Source organism: Chiloscyllium plagiosum, unplaced genomic scaffold, assembly GCF_037043375.1.
Source record: "Chiloscyllium plagiosum isolate Xiang-an unplaced genomic scaffold, Cpla_swu_hap1 HiC_scaffold_8, whole genome shotgun sequence".
Taxonomy (NCBI): Eukaryota; Metazoa; Chordata; class Chondrichthyes; order Orectolobiformes; family Hemiscylliidae; genus Chiloscyllium; species Chiloscyllium plagiosum.
In genome coordinates, this window is record NW_028270146.1 from 26,644,307 (window position 1) to 26,671,993 (window position 27,687).

Here is a 27,687-nt window from a genome sequence, read left to right on the forward strand (position 1 = left end):
GAATTAATCAGTGTCCCTTGCACCCGTGCCATCTTACAATGTCCCATTGTGCACGCGGACATGCCCTGTCCATTCAGAGCTGGCCTGCATGGTTCCCGGGACATTGCTGATGGAGGGAGATTGGTGCCCTGTTTTGAGGGCAGGGACCCGAAGTCCCAGCTGAATGGATCGTGTGAAGATACGGCTTTCCATCCCTCTCGGGACTGGCAGTGGAGGCCACAACAGCAGACCCCACCAGACGCATCCAAGGTTGCCATCTGGATCATAGAGTGCTCAACCACCTGGAAGAAGATTGTGAAAGTCTTTCTCCATTCTACCAGGGTAAGTACTGCCACATTCTCCTGGGGTTACAACACACTCTATCTCTACTAATGGACTCACCACTGACGCCACTAACCCTCCATGCGCTCTGTGCTGCACAGTCACTCACTCAGGATTCTTCCCCACCTGCAACAAAATAACCAAAATCCACTTTTGTCTCCATTAATACCTGCTCCTCTCTCATTTGAGGAGGAAAACAGCCTACAATATAGGTAAGAATTAGTCAAGAGGTTGGGGATGCGACCTGACATTTGGCTCCTCACCCCATATGATGAGAATATACTGACTGACTCTGACTGCCCTGAGTGGCTGACTGACTATGTTCAATCTCCTGGCCTGGTATTGGAGGCTGGCCTTGAGCTTCTATGCAAAGACCCCCTAAGCAAAAGTCGACCCTCTTGTCTTGACTCAGGCCTGGGGACAACCATGGCAAGTTTCCTGCCTTTGTTTCTGCACTAAATGGCATAGCAGGACAAAAGGACATGTACCTGATCTTGCTGAGAGGTTAAAATATACAACAGCAAGACAAAGCAGGGATACTGTGAGCATGCAATAGGCTCAGTGTGAGTGAGCACTATGACAGTCAGTAAAGAAACTGGAGATACAGCTGATCCAGTGTATGAGCTGGGTAGATGTCCCCGAGTGCACATTATCCTTGTAGCAATGTTACAATGATAATTGCAAGTGTAGTCCAAGGCGCAGCATTGAAATATAGAAGTGTTCTCCAAGTGGAATTGCCAATGAGGGTTCTTACAGGCTGGCTAATATTGTATGTCTTTGTCCATGGACGTGAGGTTCATGCGGCTGGTGCCCTTGAGATGTTGGTGACCAGTGTCCAACATGGAGGTTCTTCATAGCTGAAGTCTCCATGTACCTGTTCTGATTTCCTTGTTGTGCTGTTTAGGCATTTAACTTGTTTTGCATATGCAGTAAGATAGCTGCCGGGCTGCTAGTCAAAAGCATAAAATATGGAGCAAGTTGATCACGATGTCGAGATAGGCTTCACTGGACTTCTCACATGATTCTGACCCAAATCCCACATTGCTTAGACTCCTATGTCTTTTTAATTACAGAAATTTATGTAATTTAATTTTCACATTCATCCATATCCCCAGAACACTAGCCTGCAGATCTCTTGATTACTAGCCCAGTGATAAGTATGGAGTGGGTTCATGTCGATAAGGGACAAAAGGGGTGACAAATGCTTACAGGTACAGGACATATGAGTACTTTGCATCAGAGTTTACTAATAAAGAAAACATTAACAAAATATTATTAAGAAAAGAGATTCTAGAGGTTAATGGATGGGATGAAAACTGATCAGCAGAATGTAACTGAAAGGCATGGATATACTGTCTGAACCAGATGGCTTGCTTCCCAAGGTTGCTAAGGGAAATTGGGAAAGTTCACTATTATTTTCCAATATCCCTTGTCTATTGGAAAGGATCGGAAAGTGCCAAATGTAATACATTATTTCACAAAAGCGCTTTTCTGGTTTCTCCAGGCCAGTCACTTTAACCTTAGTGGCGGGTAAAATTTGAAAGACAATAATCAGGGGAACAAAATAACAAGCATTTAGAGAGTTCGGAGTTATTTAAGGAGACCCAACATGGATTTGTAGAATGCAAATTGTGTTTCATTAATCTTATTGAATTTCAACTGGTTAAGCTGGGCCTGTGACCTTTCTGAAAATGTGTTGCTGGAAAAGCGCAGCAGATCAGGCAGCATCCAAGGAGCAGGAAAATCGACGTTTCGGGCATGAGCCCTTCTTCAGGAATGAGGAAAGTCCGATTTTCCTCATTCCTGAAGAAGGGCTCATGCCCGAAACGTCGATTTTCCTGCTCCTTGGATGCTGCCTGATCTGCTGCGCTTTTCCAGCAACACATTTTCAGCTCTGATCTCCAGCATCTGCAGTCCTCACTTTCTCCTCGAAGATTTTAACCTACTGCGAATCCTCTTGCAAGAATGCCTTCCTTGAAGAAGCTATCTTCCTCCCCCTTTCCTCATTCCTGAAGAAGGGCTCATGCCCGAAACGTCGATTCTCCTGCTCCTTGGATGCTGCCTGACCTGCTGCGCTTTTCCAGCAACACATTTTCAGCTCTGATCTCCAGCATCTGCAATCCTCACTTTCTCCTGTGACCTTTCTACTTATAACAAAATGGGTTGAGGAGAGATTCACTCCAGTGCTTAAGCGTATGATGTTTGGATAGGATTGCAAAAGAAGTGCCTTTCTCGTTACCTGATTACACAAGGAGTAGGAGACACGCATTTGATGTTTCAGCCAAAAACAAATACAAGGAGGATGTGAGGGAAAATATTTTTATACAGTGAGCAGGAGCTGGAATTCACTATTTGTGAAAGTGAGGGCAATCAGTTATCTCAAAGGAAAATAGGATGGGCACTAAATGTGCAAAACATGAAGGGTGCAAGAAAATGAGGCAGACTGGATAACTCTACAGAGAACAAATCAATAGAGCAACTGGGATATTCTGCAATGACTCTCGGGGCTAACGTTTTTACCATTCTTCAGGTCAGTGACTCACTTCCGGTGAACAGGGAATGGGAATTAAGATTGAAGGTAGGAAGCTTGAAAGCTAAGCGGAGATGATATAATTAGGGAGAAGTGCTTGGCTGCCATGCAAAGTAAGTAACTGGGAGGAGACTTGTCAGAGGATGCTTCCCAGCAACGTTTTAAAGTCTTAAACAAAAATTCAGAATAAGAAAAGCAGACAGGCCACCGCTGGGCAGGAGTTTGTAAATCTATCTACAGCTTGGGTGTTTGGCGGGACTCTTACCCTGGCAGGTCTACCAGGAGAGGCCTGCCAGGCGTCACACAGTTTATCTGCCTCCTTACTATGAAAGGAAGTTGGCAGCTCCCAGAAGATCCAAATCAGAATCCTAAACTTCTATTTCTCAATTCAGGTTCTAAACGATTGCCTGCTTCCATTTTGGGCAGGATGTGGATGTAATGCAGTCTTCCTGAGTCCTGAATCCTTCTCTTCCAAAATATCCAGCACAGGGATTGGAGGCCTACTACTGAAATGCAAGCCAGCATCAGTAATTCCGGGATAAACCCTACATTCTATTCCTTTCCCAGCTGCAAAGGGCTTTATAAGGTCAGCCTTCTGTCTCTACCATTTGATGATCAATCTCCTGAACAGTATTGTAAGTAACTCAGAAGAAAACTCTTACAAACAATAGACTCATAGAATCATAGAGATGTACAGCATGGAAACAGACCCTTCGGTCCAACCCGTCCATGCTGACCAGATATCCCAACACAATCTAGTCCCACCTGCCAGCACCCGGCCCATATCCCTCCAAACCCTTCCTTAATCATATACCCATCCAAATGCCTCTTAAATGTTGCAATTGTACCAGCCTCCACCACATCCTCTGGCAGCTCATTCCATACACGTACCGCCCTCTGCGTGAAAAAGTTGCCCCTGAGGTCGCTTTTATATCTTTCCCCTTTCACCCTAAACCTATGCCCTCTAGATCTGGACTCCCCGACCCCAGGGAAAAGACTTTGTCTATTTATCCTATCCATGCCCCTCATAATTTTGTAAACCTCTATATGGTCACCCCTCAGCCTCTGACGCTCCGGGAAAACAGCCCCAGCCTGTTCAGCCTCTCTCCGTAGCTCAGATCCTCCATCTCGGGCAACATCGTTGTAAATCTTTTCTGAACCCTTTCAAGTTTCACAACATCTTTCCGATAGGAAGGAGACCACAATTGCATGCAATATTCCAACAGTGTCCTAACCAATGTCCTGTATAGCCGCAACATGACCTCCCAACCCCTCTACACAATACTCTGATCAACAAACAAAAGCATACCAAACGCCTTCTTCACTATCCTACCTACCTGCGAATCCACTTTCAAGGAGCTATGAACCTGCACTCCAAGGTCTCTTTGTTCAGCAACACTCCCTAGGAACTTACCATTAAGTGTATAAGTCCTGCTAAGATTTGCTTTCCCAACATGCAGCACCTCGCATTTATATGAATTAAACTCCATCTGCCACTTCTCAGTCCATTGGCCCATCTGATCAAGATCCTGTTGTAATCTGAGGTAACCCTCTTCTCTGTCCACTACACCTCCAATTTTGGCGTCATCTGCAAACTTACTAACTTACTTACCTCTTATGCTCGCATCCAACTGAGTCATTTTTGAAAAGGCTGTTTTTTGGGAGGGGCAAGTTGAAGGTGTAAACGTCACTGAAACCTCCAAGTTGTCATGATAATAGATTAGAACCCCAAAGGTTCTGTGGACGTTATTAATTTATAATTTCAAAATGAGTTTTTTTTTTAAATGAGGACCACTACAGGCAAAAAGGGACAGCAGATGAGGACTCAATGCTCTCTGGTAAGGTCCTGCCTTGGACCTGTAGAATGTTGCAATGTAGAGTGTCAGGGGAACATCAAAGAGAGTGAGGGACAGAAGTGGTAATGAGGTGATTGACTATCTTGCCCCCTCAGCAAAAAAAAATCATCTCTTGCAGATATTTCTTGTGTTTATGCCCTTCTAGGGCTATACAAAAACAAGTATTCAAAACTGACTGAAAGCCTGGTCTGCGTGTACTTGTAAAAGAAGGTGTACTGGTGAACTGAGGTTCATATGTATTAGCCAGGTTCATGTGTGCTATCCTGGGTTTAATGTGAAGGTCACAGTCAAACTGCCATTCTAGTAGTCACCCATGCATTGCAGGTAAGAAAAAACTCTCTCACTCGACATGCTAATTCATTAAGGGACCTCATCCAACATCTGGACATAAGGTCTGCTTGAGTTTATAACTCCAAACCATCAGTACAATGCAATAAATCTTTGTTCAGTAAGCCTGCAGTATCATTTTTTTTTTGTAAAGTTGTTAACCTGTACACTTTTAAATCAGTAAGCATAGGAATTCAAAGTTTTAAATCATTTAAAATAGATGGGAGATTTCAAGCATCCTACAGGGAAAAAAAAACATTATTTCACTGGTCAGTTTAACATTTTATTTTAGCACTAATGAAAAATGAAATCTTCAGATTTTATTTGCTGTGTGCATCACAATTCATAGCTGCCACCTAATACAGCACAGGCAGCCCAATAGTGAGACCTCTAATCCTGCAGACAAGAGGGTACAAGAGACAACAGAATGGTGGGGTTGTATTCACTCTCGTTTTCATTTTTCCACCTGGCAGAGCCACAGTTAGCAAGAAATGACATCAACAAAGCTTGGGGTCCAATGGGATACCATTTCCCTCTGGGAGACATTCAGGATGAACCAGCTTGCAATAAAACCACCCTCGAATAATTTAGTCACACAGCGACTGCTGGCTGCAGGTTTTGCGCAGATTTTGATTACATGGTCCATTTAGAGAAAGCTAGCACCTGACTAGTGTGACAAGAAGATGACAATTAAGTGTAGATCTGCATGAAAATTGTGTGGAACAAAAAAAAATGTACAATAGGCAGACACTGTCAGTAAAAGGGACAGTTTCAGATTGAAAATGAATTGCAAAAAAATCGGTCTTTAATTAGAAAAAGGTGACAGTAAGCAAGAAGTGACAATAAAAGGGATGACAGGAGGTGGAATCAAATATACATTATTCAATAAGTGAATCCATTTTTTCCCTCTAAAACTGATGATTGAGTTCATGCTGCAGGAGGTGTAAAGCTATGACTTAGTGAAAATTAATTCACCCCATGAAAAGATGTGAACCAGAGTTTCATAACGATGCAGTGAGTTCACACTCCAATCCATTTTGTATTGTGATTTCACATTTGGGGGAGTTCTCTTAAAAACTACTGAATTCCCAATCTCAGTATTGTGGACGTGGAGTGAGAGTCACCCCATAAGGGAAGATGGAGAGTTGCTGTTCCATTCACTTTGGGCACCTTTAGGTAACTTGTTAAATTGTTTCTCGAAAAGCATCATCAACACCGATTCCTGACCATTCAATTGATTGTCCGTCTAGGATGACTGCAGGGCACGAGATGAAATAAGTGGATGTATTTTCCTCTCTCCCTGTGAATGTTAGCAAACTGAAAAAAAGAGTCCATGTGAGGTTAGGAGAGTGAAACATTAGTAAATACCTGAAAGAGGAGATTTAAAGAAGTGTAATCCAAATGGAGAAAAGCCACAAGACTTGTGCACACTACTGCCCTGATGGCTTTAATTAGTTCATGGATACCAAAAAACCTGGATCCCATGATGAAACTTATTACTGGCTTTAGCCAAGGGCTCTCTTAAGACAAAAAGTAAAAATCAACAATAGGTAGAAATAAAGTGGAATATCCTGAATCTCCCATAAATCTTAAAATATATGAGTCCATAACATTAAAACCAGCACTGTGAGTCATATTACCGTCAGACAGATTAATTCAGATGGAAACTGGACACAAAATTACTGGTTGATTTATGCAAAGTGTATTATAAGGTTTTTTAAGTAGATATAGAGAATAGTAGTAAATTTGTAGATCTATCTACTTATAATATAAACATAAAAATATGAACAACAAAGATGAATAGGCCATTCAGCCCTTCAGAACTGCTCCACCATTTCATAAAATTATGGCTGAGTTGGCAAAGAATGCAAAAATGAATAAATAAAAGAGCTCACCTTCTCCTAAAAGCCACCCTTATCCTGCTCGTACCTTGTAAATCTGGGGAACTGCATTATCCAGGCAAGAAACAGGTGGTCACGCATCAAAATGTGCACCAATCTTCTCGAATGAGAAGATGCTCTCAAACTATAAAGCATCCAGCATATCTGAATGAATGCTCATGCCTCAAAAAGGTTCTTTTGAACAGAATGAAAAGGATTAAAACCACTGCCATCATACTTTGGAGGAGAGAGAATAGGAAGTCAGGAAAGGGGCAAGTGCAACAGAATCATCTATCAGAAAGTAGCATTAATCTAGATGCATCTAAATATCAAAGGCTTTATAAAAGTCTTAGTCTTCTTTCTATTTTGTTATCTTCATAATTCTGGACTAGAATTCTTATAGTATGGAAGCAGGACATTTAACCCATCAAGTCCACACCAACCCTCCAAACAGCATCCCACCCCACCACCTTGTCCCTGTAACCCTGTATTCCCCATGGTTAAACCACGTCCCTGGACACTACAGGGCAATTTAGCTTGGCCAATCCACCTAACCTGCACATTTTTGGATTGTGGGAGGAAACCAGAGCATCTGACGGAAACCCACACAGACATGCAGAGAACATGCAAATTCCACACAGTCACATGTGGGTGGAATCAACTTGGGTCCCGGATGCTGTGAGGCAGCAGCGCTAACCACTGAGCCACCATGCTGACTTAATGCCCATAGGACATGCACTAAAACATCAACTGCTCACTGACATTTGAAACATATCTCATTTTCAGCAACAGTTTCTTCTACACAAATTTGGATGGCAATGATGGATGCTCCTCTCATGTATTAATATGGCCAGATCTCCTTAAATACAGTGACCCTTCTTCCATGTCCATTTCTACCTATTGGTGTCCACTGCTATTTCAAGATCTACGTTTTGCCCTTTTTCATGGCATAAGAGGAGGTCCAGACTAAAGGTAAGTAGTAACCAGCCATATTTCAGGATGACTGGAAACTGGTCAGGATACGAAAGGTTGCTGTGTTGACAAGATATGGCACTGACTGAAATGATGGCCATTGCTGGAAGGTGAAAAGCTGGATAAAGAGTAAATTTAGATAAATAGCCAAATCTGAGTGTTCAAAGGAGACCTCGCTTCTCCTGACAAAACAGATTTTTTCCTATATCTTTTTTAGCAACTGATCTGTTATAGCTGTTATTGTAAGACAGATTTTCCTGTAATAGGGCTCTGGGGAATTTATAAGTTACAATCGGCAAAGTGATTCAAACCCGCAGAATATATGCAATGTCATGTCAGTTGTTAGATCTGGGCACTATTCTCAGGGAGATTCATGAGGTCAACATTCTCTCCATCTGCCATTAACATGCGTGTGAAGAAGGGTCATGGGCCAAACTAGTGCATGGTATGGCAATTCAGAGAGCTAAGATTAGGACATTTATCTAAATTTCAGCTGGGTCAATTTGGCTAAAAAAAGTTTATGATAGAGATTATCTGAGGTTCATGACTAATCCTCATTCCAAAAATCTCTTAACAGTAGTCAAGGAGCTTCTTAACCTCTGTGAACAATATATAAACACATGAAAGACTTAAACATCATGGTAGAACATTGAATACAAAAGGGATGTTTACTGAGTGATCTAAGTAGACAGAAACCACACCTGCCTTTGTTGATATAACTTGTAAAGTCTGCTTTCCTCAGGAAGTATTTGTAAATGTAATTATCTGGTGCATCATCTCTTTTCTATCAGTTAAAAGGAGCATCAGTGATTCTTAAGCCTGAGGAAAAAAAGGCCGTTTCTGCTTGTCAGTTGATAAAAGAGTAAAATTTTGTGCATAAAAGTTTCTGCAATTTTATTTATTGAACATGTGTGATATTGTCCCCTTTGTATGCAACAAGTAACTGATACTCAGACACTAGGAGAACTCCAAACCTGATCCTGGTAGAGTTAACTAAGCTATGTTGGAGTCAAAGTAAATGTGCCCCTGAGTTAGAGGCATTGCTGAAACGTTTTGACTTGCACTCATCATCACAAATGCAAACATACCAAATTTCAAACAACCATGACAAGTTACACTACAGGAGAAAATAAGGTTGATTGGTTGACAAGTCAGCCCTGATTGGCTGTGGCCTTGTCATGGGGAAAGAAAAGATGAACGACAGTCTCCCCAAGTCTCTGGATAATTCAAAATAATTCAGGAGATAACACCACACCTTCAATGCAGTAAAATATTCTAACAAATTTCATAGGAGCCAGTATTAAACAAAATTTGGCACTGAGCCATACATGATGACGATCAAAAGCTTGATCAAAGAAACGGGCTTTAAATAGCATCCTTGTGGGTGATGGTGAGTTGTGAGAGGCAGGGACAGTTAGGGTAGAAAGTCTAGAATTTATGGACCACATAGTTCAGGTCATGACAACAAAGTAGGAGCATTTAAAATTGACGATTCACAAGAGGCTAAAATTGGAGGATGTAAAAGATTTCAGATAAGATATTCCATGCAGGAGAAAGTGAGGACTATAGCTGCTGGAGATCAGAATCGAGAGTCAAGCAATTCCTGATGAAGGTATTGTGCCCGAAACATCAATTGTCCTGCTCCTTGGATGCCGATTGATCGGCTGTGCTTTCTCGGCAAGATGTTCTATGCAACTAGCTCAGCAATTCTGGGGAGGCAATGGCCCAGTGGTATTATCACTGGACTATTGGTCCAGAGATTCTGGTATTGTTCTGGGGACTTGGGTTCAAATCCTACCATGGCAGATGGTACAACTTGAATTTGATAAAAATCTGGAATTGTGAGTCTAGCAATGATCATGAAAGCATTGTTGATTGTCAGGAAAAGTCCATCTGGCTCACTAATATCTCTTAGGGAGGGAAACTGTCATCCTTACCTGTTCTGGCCTACATGTAACTCCAGATCCACAGCAATGTGGTTGACACTTAACTGCCCTCTGGGAAATTAGGGATGGGCAACAAAAGCCAGGGATACCCTCATCCTGTGAATGAATAAAAAAATTCACAATGCAGCTGTGGTGCACTTTGAGAATCCACAAAACACTGAAAGAGAGAGATAAATGAATGCAGATTTCCTGAACCCAATCTTCCTAATGAGACATCAATCTGAATATGAGTAGTCAGATATATTCCTAATATGAGACAGTAAATCACAGGCATTGTAATTTTATTCTAGATCTGACCTTTGGGATAAAATTTTAAAAATTAATAGGAGTTGCACTTTGTTGTTCAGGCTGCTTGAAATTGTGCTCGGCCAATCTTTCATTGTTTAATAAAGCCTTATACAGATTCAACATAAGAGCAGTACAATTGCAATCAGCAACCTCTAAATGTTAGGTGAAGGTAGCATTATACAGGGAAGTGTTGACCTCTGTAGTCCATGCACACCTTTAATGTCTAATAAATAATAATTGACATCCAATCTCACCCGTGTAGAAATTAGCTGATAGATTAAAGAGTGGCTGCACCTATGGTAACACAATTGTACTTTCTGGTCAAAAAGATGGAAGTCTGCATAAAAAAAATCATGTAAAATTCCGTGAATAATTTGAGAGTTCCATTATTCCATGCTATAACAGTTTTAAAAAATTGACAAAGTCAGAAGTCACACCACAGCAGGTTAGACTCTAACAGGTTTATTTGAAATCACAAGCTTTCAGAGTGCTGCTCCTTCATCAGGTGAAAAAAAATTACAATTTGCAATTTTATGTTAGCAACAATATTTGGCAGCCTGGAATTTACTTTATAATGTTAAGGTGGAACATGTTAAAAATCACAACACTAGGTTACAGTCCAACAGGATTATCAACTAGTTACCTGATGAAGGAGCAGCACTCTGAAAGCTAGTGCCTCCAAATAAACCTGTTGGACTATAATCTGGTGTTGTGTGATTTTTAACTTCGGCCACCCCAGTCCAACATCAGCACCTCCACATCAAGGTGGAAGATGACAGTGACATGGCGTATGGGGTTAAACTGAATCACAAGTTTCCTTTCAGAAAAAAGAGCCAATTGTTAGTCAATCTCCACACAGAAGGTAGCAGTTCGACCTAAGATGAAACAAAAAGAATAACTACTTTTTGTTTCATTCTCCCCCATACTTCAAAGCCATTAACCAGACCTATATATCTCCTCTGGGTTTATCATTAAATGATGCTTTCAAGTGAATATTTGTGCTATGCAACACTTGAAGGTAGAGATGGGTGTTTTGCCAAGGCTTCCTAAGGTAGAGAAGCCATACTAAATTACCTATAAAAGCAAGATATCATGATGGTATGTTGTCTTTCAATTTCAAACAAAGCAAAACCTGCTGGAAGGTGAGCCTTGTGATTCCTGAATACAGTGTATGGATCCTAAATTGGATTTTAATTTCTCTGTCGATGAAGGTTTTCTTTTGTGCGTTGAACATTACTTGAGAACAACTGAAGAAAGGACAGTCATTTGCAGTTTTCTGATTTAATCTGCATTTAAGCAGAATCCCTACAGCCACTGTTGGTTAATAAGTTTTAAGTGGGTGGAAAGATAAAATTTGCTAGCAACAGGGAAGAGAGCTGTCAGGTTTCCTGATCCCACAGCAAAAAAAAAGTATTAATGAGTAAAGCTCCCTGCTGCTGTTATAGAACATGCAATTTCAGTGTCAGCCACAACTTATTGGATAGCTTCCTGCCTCCAAGTTGGATGTTGCGCATTCACATTTCATTCTTGAACACAAAATCAGTCTTGGTTTTCATTTGTTGTAGTACTGAGAGAGGGGCTGTTGAACATTTGAGACATTAAACCAAAGCCCCATTCCAATGTGAGAAGGTCCTATGACATCACTTAAAATAAGAGACAGGAAGATCTGTCTGGTGTCTTGGCCAACATTTATCCAACAGGATCATAGTACGGTTTTCAGCCTTTGACTTGTTTGTTACAATGCTTATCCTTCAAAAAGTACTTCCTTGGCTGTAAAGCACTTAGGAAGATCCTCAGGATGTAAAAATACACTGCATAAGTCTTTATTTCCTTCTTTCCCTCACTCACTCACTCTCTTTTTCTCTCTCTCTCTCTATCCTTTGTTATTTCTTTCTTCCTCCTCATGTCAATGTTAAGTGCTTCTGCAGGTATTTCTAGCCTCAACTGTTTCTAAGGCCTTGTAATTAAGACTCACAGGCTGTTAATGGGTATTGGCAAACAGAAGATCCAGAATAGATTTGGACTCGAGGTGGGGTGTTGAAGCTATTGAAACAGTGCCTGATGCTGCTGTGACTTTGGAATTGCTAACCAGTCATAGTTTCATAGAGTTGCACATCATGCAAACAGATCCTTCAGTTCAACTCATCCATGCCAGTCCAGATATCCTAAATTAATCTGGTCCTTCTAATGCCTTCCTATTCATGTACACATCCAGATGCCTGTTAAATTGTGTGGCTGTACCAGCCTCCACCACTTCCTCTGGCACACATGCACCACCCTCTGTGAGGAAAAGTCACCCCTTCGGTCCCTTTCTCACCTTAAACCAATGCCCTCCAGTTTTGAACTTCCCTGCCATGGGAAAAAGAGCTAACTATTCACTCTATCTATGACCCTCATGATTATATAAATATCTGTAATGGTCACCCCTCAGCCTCTGATGCTCCAGGAAAAATAGCCCAAGACTATTTAACTTCTCCTTACAGCTCAAACACTCCAACCCTGGCAACATCATGGTAAGTCCTTTCCGAACCCTGTCAAGTTTCACAACATCCTTCCCATAACAGGAAGACTAGAATTGCACACAATAATCCAAAAATGGTCAAACCAATGTTCTGTACAGCTGGAACATGACATCCCAACTCCTATACTCAATGTATTGACCAATAAAGGTGAGTGTGCCAAACCCCTTCTTCACTACCATGTCTACCTGTGAATCCACATTCAAGGAACCGTGAACCTACGCCCCAAGATCGCTTTGTTCAGCAGCACTCCCAGGCCCCGACATTTAAGCGTGTAAGCCCTGATCTGAATTGCCTTAACAAAATGCAATACCTCACATTTATCTAAACTAAACTCCATCTGCCCATTGGCCCATCTAATCGAGGTCCCATTGTACTCTGAGATAACCTTCTTCACTGTTCACCAGACCACCTATTTTGGTGTCATCTGCAAACGTACTAAACATTCCTCCTATATTCACATCCAAATCATTTACACAAAGTTCTGAAACCTATATAAATTCTGTTCCCTGGGCTCAGGAGCAAATTGTAGCATAAAGATGTCTTGGCAATGCCTTGAGATGATGAGCTGTGGGGGAAGTGGATAGCGCAATGGGAGGCTAGAGTTTGTATCAGTTCTTTATTTATTGTAAAGTCATATTTTCTTGCAATGTCACCTCTGCGGGGCCTCTTGCTGAGATATTTCTGTCATCGATAGTTACAGGTGAGGTGCGGGAAGACTGGAGGTTGGCAAACGTGGTGCCACTGTTTAAGAAGGGCGGTAAAGACAAGCCAGAGAACTATAGACTGGTGAGCCTGACCTCGGTGGTGGGCAAGTTGTTGGAGGGAATCCTGAGGGACAGGATGCACATGTATTTGGAAAGGCAAGACTGATTTGGGATAGTCAACATGACTTTGTACATGGGAAATCATGTCTCACAAATTTGATTGAGTTTTTTGAAGAAGTAACAAAGAAGATTGATGAGGGCAGAGCAGTAGATGTGATCTATATGGACTTCAGTAAGGCGTTCGACAAGGTTCCCCATGGGAGACTGATTAGCAAGGTTAGATCTCATGGAATACAGGGAGAACTAGCTATTTGGATACATATCTGGCTCAAAGGTAGAAGACAGAGGGTGGTGGTGGAAGGTTGTATTTCAGAGTGGAGGCCTGTAACCAGTGGAGTGCCGCAAGGATCGGTACTGGGCCCTCTACTTTTAGTCATTTACATAAATGATTTGGATGCGAGCATAAAAGGCACAAATAGTAAGTTTGCAGATGACGCCAAAATTGGAGGTGTAGTGGACAGCGAAGGTGGTTACCTCAGATTACAATAGGATCTGGACCAGATGGGCCAATGGGCTGAGAAGTGGCAGATGGAGTTGAATTCAGATAAATACGAGGTGCTGCATTTTGGGAAAGCAAACCTTAGCAGTACTTATACACTTAATGGTAAGGTCTTCGGGAGTGTTGCTAAACAAAGAGACCTTGGAGTGCAGGTTCATAGCTCCTTGAAAGTGGAGTCGCAGGTAGATAGGATAGTGAGGAAGGCATTTGGTATGCTTTCCCTTATTGGTCAGAGTATTAAGTACAGGAGTTGGGAGGTCATGTTGCGGCTGTACAGGACATTGGTTAGGCCACTGTTGGAATATTGTGTGCAATTCTGGTCTCCTTCCTATTGGAAAGACGTTGTGAAACTTGAAAGTGTTCAGAAAAGATTTACAAGGATGTTGCCAGGGTTGGAGGATTTGAGCTATAAGGAGAGGCTGAACAGGCTGGGGCTGCTTTCCCTGGAGCATCGGAGGCTGAGGGGTGACCTTATAGAGGTTTACAAAATTATGAGGGGCATGGATAGGATAAATAGACAAAGTCTTTTCCCTGGGATCGGGGAATCCAGAACTGAAGGGCATAGGTTTAGGGTGAGAGGGGAAAGATATAAAAGAGACCTATGGGGCAATGTTTTCATGCAGAGGGTGATATGTGTATGGAATGAGCTGCCAGAGGATGTGGTGGAGGCTGGTACAATTGCAACATTTAAGAGGCATTTGGATAGGTATATGAATAGGAAGGGTTTGGAGGAATATGGGCCGGGTGCTGGCAGGTGGGACTAGATTGGGTTGGGATATCTAGTCGGCATGGACAGGTTGGACCGAAGGGTCTGTTTCCATGCTGTACATCTTTATGACTCTATGACTCTACTCCCAACAACCTCAGTTAGTACAAAAGCCCTAGAGAAATGTTAAAGTCAAATTGTCACAGTCTGGGTCTCCATTCATTTTCCTTAGCTCCCAGCGGAACTGAAGGAAAGACTTGGCGAAGATCCTTTTTGGTCTTGACACTCCTGTGTAAGTACTCTGATAGTATAATTCTCTTGGGAAAATGAAAATTCATTTTACCATTTCCCCTCTTTTCTGTCAATTAATTTGTAATGTTTTGCATGTGGAGAATTTGAAGTAGGTGAATACCTAGCCAATGGTGAATAAATAGATTTTATTATCTTCCACAGACTAATTACTTGAAGAGGACTGATTTGCAGGTCAATGGAGAATAAGCTAAGGGTATGGAATAAAAGGCCAGTTCTTTCAAAACATTATCATAGACATGATGGGCTCCTTTTGTGCTGTTAGATTTCCTGGACCAGCAGGAGGAGAAAAAGGAAAATCATCCAGGGTTCCTGCCTCTAATTGTAATGAACTGACACATTCGAAGTAGTGTGTGTGTGTATGAATATTGCAGATGGCAAAGATCAGGCGTAGCTGTGATGCTCTCCTCAATTGGCACCTTGCTGCCCAACAGGTGCTGGTATTGGACCGGGGTGGACAAAGTTAAAAAAAAACACACAGCACCAGGTTAATATTTGTTCTGCAAACAATAGTTCTAAAAGGTAGCTGATTATCATGTCATAATCACAATGCTGTTTATGACAACTGACTGTGTGCAAATTGGCTGCTGTATTTCTTGCAGCTGCAGCTTCAAGAACAATTTATTGACTGCTTTAAGATGAAGTTAAAAATCACACAACATCAGTCCAAAAGCTTGTATCTCCAAATAACTCTGTTCGACTATAACCTGGTTTTGTGTGATTTTTTTTAACTTTGTCCACCCCAATCCAATACCAGCACCTGTTGGGCAGCACAGTGGCTTAGTGGTTAGCACTACTGCCTCACAGCATCAGGAACCCGGGTTCGATTCCAGTCTTGGGTGACTGTCTGTGTGGAGTTTGCACATTCTCCCCATGTCTGTGTGGGTTTCCTCTGGGTGCTCTGGCTTTTTACCCACAATCCAAAGATGTGCAGGTCAGGTGAATTGGCCATGCTAAATTGGCCGTAGTGTTAGGTGCAGTAATCAGAGGGAAATGGGTCTCGGTGAGTTACTCTTTGGGGGGGTTGGTGTGGACTTGTTGGGCTGAAGGGCCTGTTTCCATACAGTAGGGAATCTAATCTAACCTCTACATCATGTTTTGAGGAGGGCAAAGAAACTTTGTAAATGCAAGTCTTTCTTTCATTCTAGCTGAAAATGTGTTGCTGGAAAAGCGCAGCAGGTCAGGCAGCATCCAAGGAACGGGAGAATCGACATTTCGGGCATAAGCCCTTCTTCAGGAATGCCCGAAATGTCGATTCTCCTGTTCCTTGGATGCTGCCTGACCTGCTGTGCTTTTCCAGCAACACATTTTCAGTTCTGATCTCCAGCATCTGCAGTCCTCACTTTCTCCTTTCTTTCATTCTAACATTATTTATTCCCCCATGTACGTCTTACTGGTTGAATGATGTCTATTCACTAGCTTTCTCCCTGCTGGTAGATCTTCTTCAATGGAACCTGGCAAAAGCCCTTTGAAATCAACTCACTGAGAGCAGCCATCCCCAGGCTCCAGGCCACTGTTTAAGTGGTGTCATAGTTAACTTGAACCAGTGATCACGATTTGAGATTTTTATTTCCCTCATCTTTATATTTTGTTTCTCTCAGGACTTAGAAACCAATTCTAGGATTATTTATATACTTTAAGTCAATATCTAAATGGTCCCCAGTGTCACCAAACAATGATATTTACAAAAATAACCTACACGTCCACCCCTGTCCTTTTAAAAGTGACACAACTAATAAAGAGTCTGATGGTAACGTTGTTGGACACGGAATCCAGGGAACCAGATTTATCCTCCAAACTCCTCAGTTCAAATTGGCAGCAGGGAATTTAAGTTAGTGTAAGTAATAAATCTGGAATAAACTATTAGTTTCATTCATGGTCATCATGAAATTACAAATTACTAGTTCACAAAAGCCTTTCAGGGGAGGAAGTCTGGCCTATGTGTGACTCCAGAATCACAGCAACACGGTTGACTCTTAACAACTCTTGATAATTATCTTCTCAAGCCATTGCAGTGAGACTGGCAGTCAATGCTGGCTTTGCCAGCAATGCTCATTTCTTAAGAACAGATAAAAATATTAATTCTAACCAAGTTCGATTTGCACAAATCACCAATTGAAATCACTGAACCATGTTGATTCCAGTCAGGAAAAAACTTTCATTTTAAAAAAACTCACTCTAATTTCTTAAGCCCATCACCCCTTCTCACCTCCTTCGTTTCCACACACCTTTGCAATGCCTGTTCTCTAATCAACAAAGCACAAGTCAGGAATATGTTGGAATACTCTCCACTTGCCTGAGTGCATGTACAACAATGTTCAAGAATTTCAACATTATCTCGGCCTCTGGAGTTTTTTCAGAAGCCTTTCCATACCAAATGTTTCCACCAAGTATTTGGTCATCATTTTCATTACTCTCTCATGTTAAACAGACCAATATCCATCAGTATCCATTAATACCATTGATGTTGGAAATCTGAAACAATTGCAAAGAGTGCTGGAGAAACTCAGCGGGTCTGGCAGCATCTGTGGAGAGAGGAAGAGTGTTAACATTTTGAGTCCAGTATAACTCCCTTCTGAAGTGGTCTAACAAGCCACTCAGTTTAAGGGAAATTAATCCTGGCCTTGTCAATGATGCCTATATCCACAAAAGAATTTTTCAAATCAGTTTTGTTATTGTTAAACCATTAAAAATTAAAATAAACAGATAAACTTAGCCAATAATGCTTCTGTTGGTATATCCAGTCTCTGACATCATGGAAGACTTCTAGTGTACCCTCAGAAAATGCATGTTCCTTATCCACTCTGGTACAGGCAAGACTTGGAACTAAAGGAGTGGATAGACAGACCAGTGTCTGTATCCACTATGGGCCAGTAAATGGCCAACTTTGCCAGGCCAAAATGCAGGTCTGCAAAGAGATTCTCCAGCCTGCACCGCAGTAAATCAGGTGACTCGCATCCAGGGCCACACTGCACTGCAGCTGCTAAAATACATAAAGGCACTGAAAAGAGAAAGTCAAAAAGGAACTCTGTGAATCTGAACAGTTTATTGCTCAAATAAAACCTAATGCCAAGAGCTGACAACTGTGTTATGGAGGGTTCCACCTTGTGTAACTGTGAATTTTCACCACAGTCACGGCTGGATGGTGAGATGTGGGACATGTAAGGGCATCACTGCTTCACAGTGTAACAACATTGTGGTGGTTACCCAGAACCATGCAGCCATGCAGTAAAATATTGTCTTCCCCAGCATTTGATTTTTAGACTGAGAAAAAAAAACCAAGAAAATTATCAATATTTCTGACTTCTACCTATAAGTGTTGCAATCATATGACAAATGTCAAACTTTGTGATACAATGTCTCACCAGTCCTTACGGTTTGCTGTTATACCAGTTGCTAAGAGCTGCACTTTGGTCATCAACTGGTACCAAGGGACTAAGTTCTGAAACTCCTTCCCTAAATATTTGTCTCTGCATGTCTCTCTCGCCCTCTCTCTTTTTCCTCCTCTAATATAGCTTAACATCTTCAACTGAGCCTTTTCGACACCAGTCTTGATAACACCATACCCAGCCCAGCGTCAATTTGATGACACATCCATTCACCACCTTGTCAGGTTTTACTACTTTGAAGAGGTTGATTTTGAGGATTATCTTGAATCATGGGAGAAGGGTCGGGAAATAGAGAGGTTTAAGGAGGGAATTCCAGAACTTAAGGCCAAGGGAACTGAAGGTAAGAGCCACAGATTTCTTTCTTTATTTAATTAAAATGTGGAGTGTGGGTGTTGCTGGCTAGCCAGCATCCCTAGTTGCCCTTCAGAATACGGTGGTGTGCTGACTTCACAAACCATTTCAGTCTACCTGCTGTGAGCTGACCCACCATGTTGTTCGGGAGGGAGTTCCAGGATCAGGAAGCGGAGAAGTCAATGTGTCGGGTGTTACCTTTCTTCAGGACTGGGGGTGTGTGTGGGGGGAACTGCAGATAAGGAGGGGGGGGAGGTGAGAGGAGGGGTGGTGTGGTGAGATGGGGTTAGGTTAACACAGGGTATGGGTATGATCTGGTTGGTCGATGGGAGGGACGAATCCGGTTGGTAGCTGGAAAGAGGGGTCATTCAGAGGAATGGAAGGTATTGGGTGGGGCTGGGAAATAGTCCGGTGATGGAAAGGGAGGTTATTTGACATTCTAGTCATGAAAAAGGGTTACACTGGAAACATCGACTTCTCTGCCTCCTAATAAGAACATAAGACACAGGAGTGGAAGCAAAGCCATTCCGCCCATCAAGTCCACTCTGCCATTTAATCATGGCTGATGGGTGTTTCAATTCCTCTTACCCGCACTCTCCCTTTAGCCCTTAATTCTTTGCGAGATCAAGAATTTATCAATCTCTGCCTTGAAGACACCCATCATCCAGGTCTCCACTGCACTCTGTGGCAATGAATTCCACAGGCCCACCATTCTCTGGCTGAAGAAATGTCTCCTCATTTCCATTCTAAATTGACCCCCTCTAATTCTAAGCCTGTGCCCACGGGTCCTAGTCTCTCCGCCTAATGCAAACAACTTCCCAGCGTCCACCCTTTCTAAGTCATGCATTATCTTTTAAGTTTCTATTAGATCTCCCCGCAACCTTCTAAACTCTGATGAATACAATCCCAGGATCCTCAGCCAATCATCATATGTTAGGCACGGTGGCACAGTGGATAGCACTGCTGCCTCACAGCACCAGACTGGAAGGTTTGAGTTGTATGAAGTGACTGGATAGACTGGAATTTTCTTTTCCTTGGTGTGTAGGAGACTGAGGGGGTGACCTTATGGAGGTTTATAAAATTGAGAGAGTCTTAGATAAGGTGAATAGCCAAGGTCTTTTCCCCAGGGGAAGAGAGTCCAAAGCTAGAGGGTATAGTTTAAGGTGAGATTTAAAAAGAACCTGAGGCAGAACTTTTTTTTTTAAAACATAGAGAATAGTGCATATATGTAGTAAGCTGCCAAAGGAAGTTGTGGAGACAGTGCAATTACAAGTTTTAAAAGGATAGGTACATGGATAGGAAAGATTAAGAGGGTTATGGCCCAAACACCTGCAAATGGAACTAGTTCAGATTAGGAAATTTGGTCGGCATGGACAATTTGGGCCGAGGGTCTGTTTCTATGCTGTATATCTCTATGACTCCATGACTCACATTCCTAGTGCTGAGAACCATTCTACAAAACCAAGATTTTTTTAAAAAGACTATTCAACTACCAACAATGCTCCCAGTAATCTCCATTACAATGGCCTCAAGTTCAACTATCACTCCTCATAAACAATTTGGAGGCTGACCCTTTTGTGTTAACTTTTATCTTTTTGGAATAACTTCTAATATGTATTGTGTCACTGATTCTACTCATGTTTAATAATGAATAAAGTCACTCATTATTAACTCAAGTGCACCTGACTAAATTGGCTCCTTTTAAAATGCAGGCTCATTTAGATCTGAAGGAAAAAGGTATCCACGAGGGAAGGGATCACTTCTAAATTAACCTAATTGCAACCAACCGAGGCAAGGTGGGTGAATAAAGAAAGGGAGCCAATTGCCCCCTTCTCATCCGGGAGCTTGATAGTTTAGGGCATCCCATCTGGAACTGTAATGAATTGGAGTAACTCATGGGAGGGGTCTGATCATAACAACGTATTGATCTCTAGCCATTCGCCCTCATTCAAAGACAACTTCCACCAGATAAATTTGGCTGAATGGTTGTTATTAAAATGTTAAACTGCCCTTATCTTTCAGGTGCTAACCAATGGGTCGGGCATTTCCAACAATTCCTGCTTTTTAATGGTGTTAATTTATGCAGGGGAGTTGCATAATATGGAAGTAAACCTGCAAAACCATTCAATAAATGTGCGTAGCTGGTAAATTGTTAAACTGTTCAATTATCTGAGCAAATAAAGGGCTTTCACCTTCGCTTCTCCAGTTGTTGTTGGTCAGGTTCACATGTTTTGCAAGTTGCAACAGTGGACTAGCTCAATTAATTAATGCATGTTGCATACTAACTAGGCTCTGATAGTTCATGACTGGAGTGTCAACATGACCTGTTCCAATGAGCAGGTGAAGGATTATGAAATGTAAGGGTGACAAAAGTACGAGTAACCTACAAGCTGCATGGCCATTGTGGCCACAGACCTGAAGCTTTATGCTCAGGTAAAAATAGACCAGTTTGTTTATTGTTTTTTTCTCTGTCATGTAGGTAAATTCTGAGCCTGCTTTTTTAATAGGTATGAGTGTCAGAACTGAACTACTCAAAGAATGCTTCTCGATGCATTGGTTTAAATATTCCCCAAACAACACTAATCCTCAATATTGCTAATGAGTTTCATGGATTAGTGAAATCAATGTCATAGATGCTTTTGCCACCATTCCTAAAGATTAAAAAAAGTAGATGGTTGCTAAAATAAATGATCTAACATAGAGGGAGGTCATTAATCATGTTCATTATCAAATATATTTTTCTTCTCATTCTGTTTGCATTTGTGTTAGCTACAATACATTGAAAAGTTGGATGAAAAGGCTGTTTAACCGATAAATAAATGCCAATTGATTGATCAAATAATAGTATCGCTGATCAGGGAGCTAGACCTTCCAAACCTCTAACTGTAGGGTCCTGGAACTATAAGTAGTGGTAGTAAAGCAACCAGAAATATACTAAACAACATTTGTTAAAGCTGTCATTTGAAACCTTAGAAATCAATTGAAGTATTATGTCCAAATTTAATTCCACAGAAAATTTCCGAAGAATACATTAAGAAATCTCACCATCATGACTTGGAAATATATTATCGCTCCTTCAATGTTGTTGGCAAAAGACCCTGGAATCTGTGGAATTTCCTGTCCAGTGAAGTAATTAAGGCTACCTTGTTGAATGTTTTTAAGGCAAGGATAGATAGATTTTTGAACACAAGAATTAACGGTCATGGTGAGCAGGCAGTAAGTGGAACTGGGTCCATGAAAAGATCAGCCATGATCTTATTGAATGGAGGGGCAGGTTTGATGGACCAGATGGCCTACTCCTGCTTCTAATTCTTATGTTCTCAGTGTCCAGAAGTTACATCTTTCTTCCCAAAGGACTCCCTGACAATCCAGAGCATTTATAAAATGGGGTAGGATATCTGTAACATTTAATCCAAATCTCCCCATCCTCCAACTTCAATGAGGAATCAGTAGTTTTAATCCAAATTAGAGAAATAATGCAAATACTGAGCCTAAGGGGTACCCACATTGAAACAATACGGCAATTATTCTTTGGCTGAAAACTTAAACTGCTCAGTTGGATGTAAACAATCCCATGATATTGCAGGCATTAGGGAGATGTACTATCTGTGCCAGAAAATCAAGCCACCATCCCCAAATTATTAATGGTATCTCTGAGTCAAACAGGGAGAACAACACTGTATCCTGCCAATTTGACTGCTGTCTTACATCAATAGTTGCCAGTTCTAAGGGGCAGGGTGTAAATATTATTAGCCTCCCACAGAACGATATAAATAATACTCCCATAATACTACTAACTTTATTATTTTAACAACCCTGTGGTGAAACAAATGAGGATTTCTGTAAATCTGTGAAGTTTATCTAAAGTATGTTTTAAACTTCATTTTTACCCCATAACAAAAATAAAGTCGAATGCTTATCCTTGGACTATATAAATGTCTCAATGACTACCGCCCAGTGGCCCTAACTTCGGTGGTCATGAAGTGCTTTGAAAGGCTGGTCATGGCATTAACCAACTTCAGCCTCCCCATGACTCTTGACACACTTCAACTTGCCTATCGGACCAATAGATCATATCAGATGCCATATTACTTGCCCTTCACTCCTCCCTAGAACATCTTGACACCAAGAACAGCTACATAAGAATCCTACTCATGGATTACAGTTCAGCCTTCAACACTATTATGTCCTCAATACTGATTACTAAACTTAGTGATCTCGGACTAAGCCCCACTCTCTGCAATTGGATCCTCAGTTTCCCAATCTTCAGTGAAGATTGGGGACAATATTTCATGCTCACTAACATTCAACCCTGGAGCCCCCCAAGGGGTGCGTACTCAGCCCCCTACTGTACTCACTGTATACCCCTGACTGCATTGCCAAATATCAGCCTAATGCCATTTACAAGTTCGCTGATGACACCACCATAGTCGGTCAAATCTCAGATGGTGATGAAACAGACTACGGACGGGAGGTGGAAGACCTGGAAAAATGGTGCACTGAGAACAACCTAGCTCTCAATGCTGGCAAAACCAAGGAACTCATATTGACTTTCAGCAGAATGTTACTCATGCTCTCCTACACATTGTTAAAAATCATCCAACACCAGGTTATAGTCCAACAGGTTTAATTGGAAGCACACTAGCTTTCGGAGCAACGCTCCAATTAAACCTGTTGTACTATAACCTGGTGTTGTATGATTTTTAACTTTGTACACCCCAGTCCAACACCGGCATCTCCAAATCATGTCCACTACACATTAACAGCATAGACGTGGAATGAGTGCAGAGTATCAAGCCCCTGGGAGTGGTCATCCACAATAAGCTTTCTTGGATTCTTCATGTGGATGCACTGGTTACAAAGGCCCAACAATGTCTCTTCTTCCTCAGGCAGCTGAGGAAATTTGGCATGACAGCGAATACCCTTGTCAACTTTTATAGGTGCACCATCGAGAGCATTCTGTCTGGATGTACCAGTACCTGGTATGGCAACTGTACCATTCAAGATTGGAGACAGTTACAGAGAGTGTTGAACTCGGCCTGGACAATCACAAAGGCCAACCTACCATCTATAGAATCCATCTACTAGGCCCGCTGTCAAGGAAAGGCCGCCAGCATTCTCAAAGATCCAACCCACCCTGGCAATGTTTTTCGACAACCTCTACAATCGGGGAGATGGTACAGAAGCCTGAACACATGCACCAGCCGGTTTCGAAGCAGTTTCTACCCTACTGTTGTTAGAAAAATGAATAGACTCACAAACTCTTAGCATTTATCTGTACCTGTGTTTTTGTTTTTGCTGCTGTTTACCTATTATTTACTTATCTATGCTACTTAACTATGTGATCGGCAGCACGGTGGCACAGTGGTTAGCACTGCTGACTCACAGCGCCAGAGACCCGGGTTCAATTGCTGCCTCAGGCGACTGACTGTGTGGAATTTGCACGTTGTCCCCGTGTCTGCGTGGGTTTCCTCCGGGTGCTCCGGTTTCCTCCCACAGTCCAAAAACCTGCAGGTTAGGTGAATTGGCCATGCTAAATTGCCCGTAGTGTTAGGTGAAGGGGTAAATGTAGGGGAATGGGTCTGGGTGGGTTGCGCTCCAGCGGATCGGTGTGGACTTGTTGGGCCAAAGGGCCTGTTTCCACACTATAAGTAATCTAATCTAATCTGCCTGTGTTGCTCGCAAGACAAAGCTTTTTATGGTGCCTCGGGACATGTGACAATAAATTCAATTCAAATTCAAATTCAATGCAAGTTATGGTTGTTGAAAAGACTGGATAGTGATAGTGAATAAAGAGGGTATTGATGTAATGGACTTACTCTCTCTTCTGCCTCCCCTATTCTAAACCTAGTTTCAACATACAATTCTGCTCCTTTCCACCTGTCAGAACTTAATCGTAAATGCAGATGTTTGCAACTAGAAATTCATTACCTACAAACATGCATCATATCTCGAATATTTACATTACATATGTGCTTGTCATGAGAAACACCTTGGGAATCAAATGCAAATGTTTTTTACTTGATTGTTAATTATTTCACATCCTTCTCAATTTATAATCTTATATTCCTAATACTTTAGGTGCATTTTCCTTCCAGATTGGAATACAGCTGTGAAATTTATATTGACTAAAATGTAATTGAAATGTAATCAGCAAATACCCTTGCCAACTTTTATAGGTGCGCCACTGAGACCATTCTGTCGGGATGTATCACTATCTGGGTATGGCAACTGTACCATTCAAGATTGGAGATGATTACAGAGAGTGGTGAACTCAGCCTGGATAAGCACAAAGGCCAACGTGCCATCGATAGAATCCATCTACCAGGCCCGCTGTCAAGGAAAGGCTGCCAGTATTCTCAAAGATCCATCCCACCCTGGCAATGTTTTTCTATAACCTCTACCATCGGGGAGAAGGTACAGAAGCCTGAAGACATGCACCAGCCAGTTTCGAAACAGTTTCTACCCTACTGTTGTTAGAATACTGAATGGACTCTCAAACTCTTAGCATTTGCCTGTACCTGTATTTTTGTTTTTGCTGCTGTTTACCTATCATTTACTTGTCTATGCTACTTAACTCTGTGATCTGCCTGTATTGCTCGCAAGACAAAGCTTTTCACTGTGCCTTGGTACACGTGACAATAAATTCAATTCAAATTCAATGCAAGTTATGGTTGTTGAAAAGACTGGATAGTGATAATAAATAAGAGGATATTGATGTAATGGACTTACTCTCTCTTTTGCCTCCCCTATTCTAAACCTAGTTTCAACATACAATTCTGCTCCTTTCCACCTGTCAGAACTTAATCATAAATGCAGATGTTTGCAACTAGAAATTCATCACCTACAAAGATGCATCATATCTCGAATATTTACATTACATATGTGCCTGTCGTGAGAAACACTTTGGGAATCAAATGCAAATGTCGTTTTTTATTTGGTTGTTAATCATTTCACATCCATCTCAACTTATAATCTTATATTCCTAATACTTTAGGTGCATTTTCCTTCCAGATTGGAATACAGCTGTGAAATTTATATTGACTAAAATGTAATTGAAACGTAATCAGCAAGTCCAAACCTAAATATAGGTTATTGCCATCCAGGGCACAGTTAATTCAAACTTAAATATAGGGTTGTGTTGGTAAACAGATTAAACTGAAATCTTATGAAGTGTCAGTGTTTGTATTATCATTATCATTATTGGTATTATTAATATGTCTACACCAAAGAAACACACTTTACATGTTGTTATTGAGCTTATTTTCAATATAACTTGAGCAGCTACAGTTTGTTTATGACTGATAATGATGTCGACATATTTTCTAAACTGGGGCACTGCATATTTTACAACTAACCTTTTCCCTTCAAAAATCTTTTTTACCATGTACACATTATGATATGGAAGGTGCTGTATAAAAGCAGATCCAGTAGTAACTTAGAAAAGTGAATTGGGCATACAGTTTGGAAAAAAAAAATTGCAGCCCAAGGGAAAAGATGGTTTGGGATAATTCAAAGAGCCAGTATAGGCATGGTGGGCCTAATGATTTCCTTATGTGCAGCATGATTCTATGATATTAAGTGACACGCGCATGCATTATTTTACTGTAAACATAAACAGTGTTTAACCTATCATGAACTTTTAATCCCATAAAGTTTACCATATATGGTTAAACATACCCTGAGGTCAGTTGGTGTTTTATTGTTTTTGTGATAGACATTTTGAGATTGGCAGATGACTGTAAGCTATCAGCCAATAACAGAAATAAAAGAATAAAATCATTAAATTTCTACTATTCTGTACAATTAAAAAGTGCTAGCTCACATCAACTCCAGCCTCCATATTGCCTTGATCCTTTGCAATGTGCTTACCAGCCAAGCAGGTCCACAGCAGATGTCTTCTCTCTGGCCCCACACTCATCCTGGAACATTTGGACAACAAGGATACCTACGTTAGTATGTTACTTATTGACTACAGCTTCACCTTCAACACCATAATTTCAAACAAATATCTCCAAACTCTAGGACCCACGTCTCTGCTTCCCACTCTGTAACTGGATTTTCGACTTCTTGACCAACAGACTGCAGTCAGTAAGGATAGGTGACAACACCTCCTCCACAATAATCCCCAACACTGATGCTCTTTAAGGCTGCACATTCAGCTCCCTACTATAGTCCTTATCTACACACACACACACACACCAGTGTGGACAGATTTTGCTTCAACTCCATTTACAAGTTTGCTGACGACACCACCATTGTAGTTCGGATCTCAAATCATGATGAGACAGAGTACAGGAAGGAGATAGAGTACTGAATGGCATGGTGTAAAGACAACAAATCTCTCAACCAACGTCAGTAAAACAGAGGATTTGGTCTTTGACTTCAGGAAGTGGAATAGAGGGCAATGCCTCATGGTGCAGAGGTGGAGATGGTCAAGAGTGTCAAGTTCCTGAGAGTGACAATCACCATCAATCTGTCCTGGTTCATTCACGTTGACAGTACAGTCAAGAAAGTACAGCAATGCTTCTACTTCCTCAGGAAGCTAAAGCAATTCGGCATGTCCATAAAATTCTTACAAATTTTTATAGATGCACCATAGAGAACATCCTATATGATATATAAAGTTAGAAGTCACATGATGCCGGATTATAGCCCATCAGGTTTATATGAAAGCCCAAGCTTTTAGAGCACCACTCCTTCACCAGATGATCAGCCTATTAAAATGACTTCATCTGATGAAGAGGCTGCACTCTAAAAAGCTTGTGATTTTAAATAAACCTGTTGGACTATAACCTGATGTTGTGTGACTTCTGACTATGTCCACCCCCAGTCCAACATCGGCACCACCATATCATATCTGATGCACCTCAGCATGGTATGACAACTGTTCTTCCCAAATCTGAAAGGAAGTACAGAGAGCTGTGAACACAGCCCAGTCCATCACACAAACCAACCTTCCATCCA

At 41.4% G+C, this 27,687-nt stretch overlaps 1 long non-coding RNA gene across 1 annotated transcript in view; it reads left to right on the plus strand.

The window, feature by feature from the left end:
* LOC122553412 (uncharacterized) overlaps positions 1-25,760 on the plus strand; it is a 170,508-nt gene extending 144,748 nt beyond the window's left edge. The window contains exon 4 of the long non-coding RNA XR_015757845.1: positions 24,900-25,760. This is a non-coding gene — a long non-coding RNA (uncharacterized LOC122553412). The remainder of the gene's footprint in view (positions 1-24,899) is intronic.
* The last annotated feature ends 1,927 nt before the right edge of the window (positions 25,761-27,687 follow it).